Consider the following 8,021-nt stretch of genomic DNA (forward strand, 5'->3'; position numbering starts at 1 on the left):
TCCAAACTAAAATAATAAAGGAAAAAACCTACTCAAGACTGCTAGCTGTTTGTGGTATAGGCCCACGAAATGCACAGAATACACAACTCATCCACACCTTGCACCAGCAGCAATGGTACCACCCACGCATGTCAGATGTTTACCGGACAAAAGACACACAAAAAACACCTTCGTGTCGTTTATAAGATAAAAATTACAAATATTACACATTTATCATAATCTACAATCAATCCCAAAGTCATAAGAGCCCATAAAATCGAGAAATTGATACAGTTGTTTACAAACTTTGACGTTTTTACTAAGTTCGCAACAGCAGACATATGGAGTGCGCATGCGCTGAGTAAGAAAGTTCGTAAACTTGACTTTTTTCAGTTAATAAATGATGGATTATAATCTGCACCAATCAAAGAAATATTTACACTGATAGCTCGGCAAGTATCGCAGGCATTAACTGGCTAGCGAACTGGGATGAAACCCCCTCCTGTCAAAATGCTTGACACAGGGAATCCCTTCGAGTCCCCGATTTTAGCAGGGAATCCTCAAGCTTTTCCATTAGGAATGCAATTTAAACGATTTAAAAACATGAAAAATGACGGTGGAAAAATCAATCAGAAAAATATAACAAAACTATTTTCGGGTAGAAAAATGGTTAAAGTTCCATATTCTGAGCGAACTGGCTCGCGATCGCCGTTTTATTAAAATAAAAATGGTGTTGACAGTGAAAAAGCCAGTGTTAAAACGTTACTTAACCATTGAATTTAATTAGGTCAGCGCTCAGTGAGCAAACTTCTTCTAATGTAATTAATTTTTGTCGCAGTATGTACAGTTCACATTGTCAGGGGTCGAATTTTACGCTATTCCGCAAATAGTAAATTTCGAAACGGAATAGTAAAACAATTCTTTCAATATTCCGTCCGAAAATCGCCTGCGACTATTCCGCTTACGCTTTTTCTTCAGCTACATGTTTCTGCAGAACAAATCCTCGCGCTACTATTTAAAGACTTCTCATGCACTTACCGGTACAAACTAATGTTTGGAGTGAGTTCGTTTGTAATTCCAGCTAATACGCAGTAATGCATAGACTGGTATATAAACAATTGTTTGTTACGCAGTGTTGTACAGGGCGACGTAGCACAGTCAGGAAAACTAGTGGTACATTAATAATAGGAGGGATAGTACATTTTTAGACGGAATAGTGTTTTTTGAAATTCACTATTCCTTTGGGATAGTGGTAAAAACAAATTTCAACCCCTGATTGTTCACTTCTATTAGTTTGTTTAGTTCTTATTGTTGATTCATGTTTGTTCAGTTCTAAAGTTACAATAATGGTTTTTATTACAGTTTGTTCAGTTCACATTGTTCATTTCTCTTAGTCCGTTCAGTTCTTATTATTGTATTCTGTTAGTTTATTCTGTTCTCATTATTGGCTTTTGTTACAGTGTTGCGTTCTCATTTTTTTTATTTGATTGCTTTCTGTTACATTTTGTTCAGTTTGCATTAACTGATTTGTGTTAGTTTGTTTTCTTTTATTGCGTCATCGCTGCTGTGGTACTTTATATAGTTCCGTTTTTGGTTTCGGCTGTGATCTATTTTTAGTTCAGTTCTCATTAGGATATTTAATCCTTTAAATCTGCTGTCAATCTAATTTCAGTTTAACGGTATATTTGGCGAATTCAGCCGTGTAATATTATATTCTTTTAGTGGGGGGGGGGGGGGGGGGAATAAGATATTGTATTTCGTCAACAATTATTTTAACTTCGCTGACGCAACCCACTCCCTATTTAGTTAGATATCTTTTTTTGTTTAACGAAACCACCAAAGCACATTGATTTATTAATCATCGGCTATTGGATGTCAAACATTTGGTAATTTTAACTTAGTCTAAGAAAGGAAACACGCTACATTTTTCCATTAATAGCAAAGGATATTTTATATGCACCATCCCATAGACAGGATAGCACATACCACGGCCTTTGGTATACCAGTCGTAGTGCACTTGCTGGAGTGAGAAATAGCCCAAATGGGCCCACCGACGGGGATCGATCCCAGACTGACCGCGCATCAAGCGAGCGCTTTACCTCTGGTTTAATCTGAGCTGATTATTAGTTTGTAAACGGCACATTATGGGCCATTCCCACAAACACCTTTTTTTTTTCTTTTTTTTTTAATATAAATAGTAACAGCATAAATGTAGACCATAACTTATACTTATATACATGTTCATAACCATATTAGTTTGCCAATGTGTGGGGTTTTCTTCTTGTTGTTGTTGTTGTTGTTGTTGTTTGTTTGTATTGGAAAATGAAAGCTTATACGGACAGGTTTAAATATTAAAAATACAAGTAACCAATACTCTAGTGAACAATTACAATGATAGTTACAAATTATTATGTCTGATTTAAAAAAAAAAATTATAGTGTTTTTTTGTGGTTAATGGTTTTATTTAGTTTTATTATTACATGTATTTATTATTATTATTTATTTGGGGTGGGGATAGGGGTGGTCTGTTTTTGGTTTTTACTGGGGTTGTTTTTTTAAATATTTGTTTTGATTTTGGTGGTTTTTTCTTTGTTTAGTTTTGTTAATTTTTTCCTCTTCTTGTGTTTTTGTTTTTGTTGTAGTTCCCCCCCCCCCCTCTTTTCTTCTTCTTTTCAGGGTTTTGGATGTGCTTTTAAAATAAAATACTTTTATTAGCTGAGTTAATTCACTAATAGATGTTATTGTTTAACGACACCACAAGAGCACATTGATTAGTAATCATCGGCTATTTGGTAATTCTGACCCGTAGTCTTCAGTGGAAACCCGTTACATTTTTAACCCAAAAGCAAGAGATCTTTTACACGCACTCTCCCACAGTCAGGACAACATATACCACGAATTTTGATATACCAACGTAATTTCCAGTTATAATCCACTACTGAACAAAAGTGAAGCTTGTAATCCATAGCACTATACTTTAAATAGTTTATTTTTACGTTTAAGTACCAAATACAAAAACAACAACACATTGTTAATTAAAAAAACATTTACATCTATTAATTAAAATTAGCTTACGTCGTACTGTACGAATTGCAATACATTTCCATTTCAAAACGTCTGACAAACACGTAAAGACAGATTCACCATTAATATAATTCAATACAAATCTTACTGGTTTCTCCCAGCACTATCTATGGCTATAAATACATGTCGAGTGAGCGGTGAAAAAAAACCGAAAGAAAAAACCCTTATACATAGTACTTGTTATAAATCATATCAACATCAAGTATAAGCATCCTCAACTACTTACCTTCCTAGTCTTTTAACTGACAGTGTTCGGTATGAACTTGATCGTAAAACACCATCAAATAACAAGGGGGAAACGCGTCACCTTGCAGAACAAACGGAATTTCGAAACCAGGATGTGTTCAGACATCTCTAACATCTTTTCAATTCAGGAAGTTTTCGAATTAACCAATCGACAAGTGGATTTTAAAGGTATGACGATGATCATGATAACTAGTTTAACGTGCCCATATACCACTGGGGTTTCGAACACACCCATCCCGAGTCCGACCTCCGATAAGATGGTGGCTTGACTCGGGATGGTGGAGTGGGGTAGTGTTGAAAATGGGCAGAATTTTGAAAATAGCAATTAGTAAAAAAAGTTAATAGAATAAATTTAAAAAATTAAAAAAGTTGCGAGCCAAAAATAAAAAGAATTGACTGCTCGGCCGAATCTTTATGTAATTCGGAGCATTTTAGAAGGACAGTCCAAAAATAAATAAGAGAAAGAAGAGAGGATCGGACTATTTAATAATATTAAAAAAAGAATAATTTCAACATATAATTTTGGATGAAGGTCTAAATATTTAAAGAAAGAAAGAAATGTTTTATTTAACGACGCACTCAACACATTTTATTGACGGTTATATGGCGTCAGACATATGGTTAAGGACCACACAGATTTTGAGAGGAAACCCGCTGTCGCCACTACATGGGCTACTCTTTCCGATTAGCAGCAAGGGATCTTTTATTTGCGCTTCCCACAGGCAGGATAGCACAAACCATGGCCTTTGTTGAACCAGTTATGGATCACTGGTCGGTGCAAGTGGTTTACACCTACCCATTGAGCCTTGCGGAGCACTCACTCAGGGTTTGGAGTCGGTATCTGGATTAAAAAATCCCATGCCTCGACTGGGATCCGAACCCAGTACCTACCAGCCTGTAGACCGATGGCCTACCACGACGCCACCGAGGCCGGTTTGGCTATCCAGAGACAGGACCCGGGATAGACATGCCTGAAACCTTAGCGGTATATGGGCATGTTAAAAACATTCAGGCTCACAGACATGACAAAACAGTAGGTATCGACGCTTATTAAAACAGGATGTTTTTTTCTTTCTTTTCAGTTTATTTATAAAGTACATTCAAGCATAAAATAATTTTAATTTCTTAATATTATTTACGATTGTTGACAGGAAATAAGCTGTGATTTGCCCCAGTTATCTCAAGTTGTGTCAATGTGAACAATGAACCATACTGTTTCCTCACAATTTAGATCTAGGCAAAATGATTATGTTAGTGAATATGTGCATGGTCGTAACTAAATGAAACTTCTTTATGAGACTGGAGGGAAGGCGCGAGGGGGTATGAGTAGACCTCCATATCGATTCCTTTTTTTTTTACTAATATAAGGTCTAAAATTAAAAAAGAAGAAGTTAAAGCCCAGTTCTCACTTGAACGATTTTTCGTACAACTGCGGTGCGACTAAAAGATTGTACAGCCCCCCCCCCCCCCCCCCCCCCCCCCCCCGCCCCGCGCAGTCTCACTTGTGCAACTGCCATGCGACTGCCTTTCTGCACCGGGCTCGCATGAGATTTGCACACGTTGCACGACAGTTGCACGGAAGTCTGATGGATGTCGCACGGGAGTCGCAGGGGGTCCGCTGGGAGTCGCACATCTCGGCTCCCATAAGACTCACGTACGACTCCCGTGCGACAGCTGTGCAACCTCTATGCGACCAATGCGAACTGTGCGAACCTAGAGACAGCCGTACGATAATTTTAAACATTTGAAAAATGTCGCACCGGCATGCGACATGTCCGAAATACACACGGCACCCCTACAACGTGTGCGAATCATCAACATACTGCCGTGCGACTCCCGCACGCCTTGTACGATTTGGTGGTCGCACGGAATTCGCGTAGAAAATCGTTCAAGTGAGGACGGGGTTTTACTACAGGCACGGCGAAGCGGTGTGTGTGTGTGTGTGTGTGTGTGTTGATAATTTATGTTTTATGCCTCAAATTAATTCCAGAACATTTGCCTATATGGATTTATAACTAAATAACACGAATTAATCCACATTAATTATTTACACGAGACAAAAACATTGCAAAACGTCAAAAACGCTGTTACGTCACGATTTGTCACCCCGGCACGATTTGTCACCCGAGAGAGGGTGACAAATAGTGCAGTGTGTGTGCATTTTTTCTCCCTGTTAACAAATCGTGCAGGCATCACTGCACGTTTTGTCACCCAAGAGAGCGTGTGTACCTTATTTTTGTAGACAGACGGGTAACATTTGCAAAACACGTTTTATACAAAAGCGCTGAAATTTCCGTTATGAAATTGGGAAAATGCTCGAAAATGTGCCCACAATATCACCTGAAAATAACGTAACTGAAATAATTGCTAAGTAAGTGACTTTGCACATAATTAAACAAATTATGGAAGCAAAAGATTTTCAGACAGAAAAATGTGTCAAGATTTGAGGAGGGTGAGTCTGCTTTATTGTAAGCAAAATAACCGTTTTAGCATTTCTTCCAAAATAAAGTCATATTTGACGTATTGTGTGAAAAATTAAACTGCTTTAACATTGTTATGCTTGTGTCCAATGAAATATCACAAAATCGAAAAGTATGCAGTTTGCCGTAGATATGCATATCTTAAGGTCAAATATTTAATATGTAATGTTTGATTTGTCATATCTATCTCTTTATTCTACATATTATTTTTCTTAAAATTCAGAAAAAGTATAACATGCTCATATATAAATGGATTTTAAAATAATATAGCAAATTACCTATGTCCAGGGAAATGTCAGAAAATGAATATATAGTGTGGTGGCTTAAGTCCAAATTTGGGCGATATTGTGACACGTTAGCCCAAAACACCAAATTTGGCACAGTTGTACCTTGGGACCATATAATTGTTTTGAGAAGGGGCTACGCGATTTCAGAGGTCAAGGTCAAGGCCAGGTCAAGGTCAAAAGTCAAATTTAGACAATGTCAATAAAAACACGTTTAAAGCACTAATCTGGGCACAATTGTACTTCAAGATCATAAAGAATGTCCGAGATGGGGCTGCCCACTGTTAAAGGTCAAGGTCGTTTCAAAGTCAAGGTCAAATTAAAATTACAGAACACCAAGATATATTGCAGTGTATTAATATCTGTCACTGTCTTGCTCGCTAAGACAAGTATTCGCAATGCATATGTGTACGTGGAATAAATTGAGAATAATTATACTAGTATGTATAATACATAAAGTATACAGTACAATTGAAGTTAGAGTTTATTTACAAATTAAAGTGAATAGTTTAATATAGAATGTACAGGTTTTAACAACGTTATAAACAGATGGCGTCATTTTGACCTTTTTGACGTTACCGTATGAGGTACGAACATTGTGCGTAACGTAAAGCGTCCCACGCTGTGGCTGAACACTGGACTAAAGGTTAAAGGTTGCATTGTACCAACTAATACAGTTCCGTCTCAATATGAAATACTTAATATACTGACGTTCAAAAGAAACTTTACATACATAATACAAGTATTTGAGTAATTTGATAAATATTGTTGCTAATCGAAAAGAACCAATTTAGAGACCACCTAACAAACACTTTGCATGTATCACGAAGAGCACTGTGATATTTAGATGTTGGAACTTCGTGATACTTTCATATCCCACCATACCGTTTGTTGGTTTTTTCTAATACAATTTCAAGCCTTGTAAAGTTTCTTTTGGACGTCAGTATATGTATGTATGTATGTATGTATGTATGTATGTATTGATGTATGAATATCTATATATTGGTAGTGGTGAATACGTCTGGTGTGTAGTAGTATTAACACGCACGGTGGAGCAGGTAGGGATAATTAAATCCTTTCTGGCCTCACACAGAATTGTAGGATACCACTGGCCGTTGTGGGACTCGAACGCTGTGGACACCGATTCGCCCCCGCAAAATTGCAAGGACTACCACCATCGAACGCTCTGAGCTATCGAGCGAAGTTCAGTATATGTAGCAAGGTATGTATGTATGTATGTATGGTACTTGTTATGTATTTGATGTCTTGATGTATGTTGTATATATGAGTGGGTGTGTGTGTGTGTGTGATAAGGTGTTTATATGTATGTAGTATGTATGTATGTATGTATGTGTGTGTGTGTGTGTGTTTATGTTGTATGTATGTATGTAATGTATGTATGTGTGTGGTGTGGTGTGTGTGTGTAGATTGTGTAATGTATGTATGTGTGTGTGTGTGGTGTGTGTGGTATGGTATGTCTGTATGTGTATGTATGTGTGGTGTGTGTTTATGTATGTATGTTATGATATGTATGTATGTATGTTGTCGTGTGTGTGTGGTGTGTCGTGGTGTGTTCGTGTGTGTGTGTTTTAGTATGTGTGTGTGTGTGTACGGTGTGTGTATATGTGTGTGTGTTGTGTGTGTGTGTGTGTGTGTGTCGTATGATTGCGTGTGTGTGTGTGGTATTCGTGTGTGTGGTGTGTTTTCGTATGTGTGTGGTGTGTGTGTATGTGTGTGTTGTGTTGTGTGTGTGTGGTGCGTGTGTGTGTGTGTGTTTCGTGTGTGTGTTTTCGTATGTGTGTGTGTGTGTCTGTGTGAGTGTGCGTGCGTGCGTGTGTGTGTTTTCGTATGTGTGCGCGCGCGTGTGTGTGTGTGTTTTCGTATGTGTGTGTGTGCGTGTGTGTGTATGTGTGTTGTGTTCGTGTGTGTGTTTTCGTATGTGTGTGTG

General features: G+C 37.8%; 1 protein-coding gene across 1 annotated transcript in view; it reads right to left on the minus strand.

Annotated features, from left to right (window-relative positions):
• The window catches only part of LOC121381877, a 23,481-nt gene extending 20,071 nt beyond the window's left edge, over nucleotides 1-3,410 (minus strand). Inside the window, exon 1 of the mRNA XM_041511266.1 lies at nucleotides 3,290-3,410. The gene's annotated coding sequence lies outside the window, so the exon portion shown is untranslated. The remainder of the gene's footprint in view (nucleotides 1-3,289) is intronic.
• Nucleotides 3,411-8,021: the final 4,611 nt, after the last annotated feature.

This window comes from Gigantopelta aegis, chromosome 9 (genome assembly GCF_016097555.1).
Source record: "Gigantopelta aegis isolate Gae_Host chromosome 9, Gae_host_genome, whole genome shotgun sequence".
Lineage (NCBI taxonomy): Eukaryota > Metazoa > Mollusca > Gastropoda > Neomphalida > Peltospiridae > Gigantopelta > Gigantopelta aegis.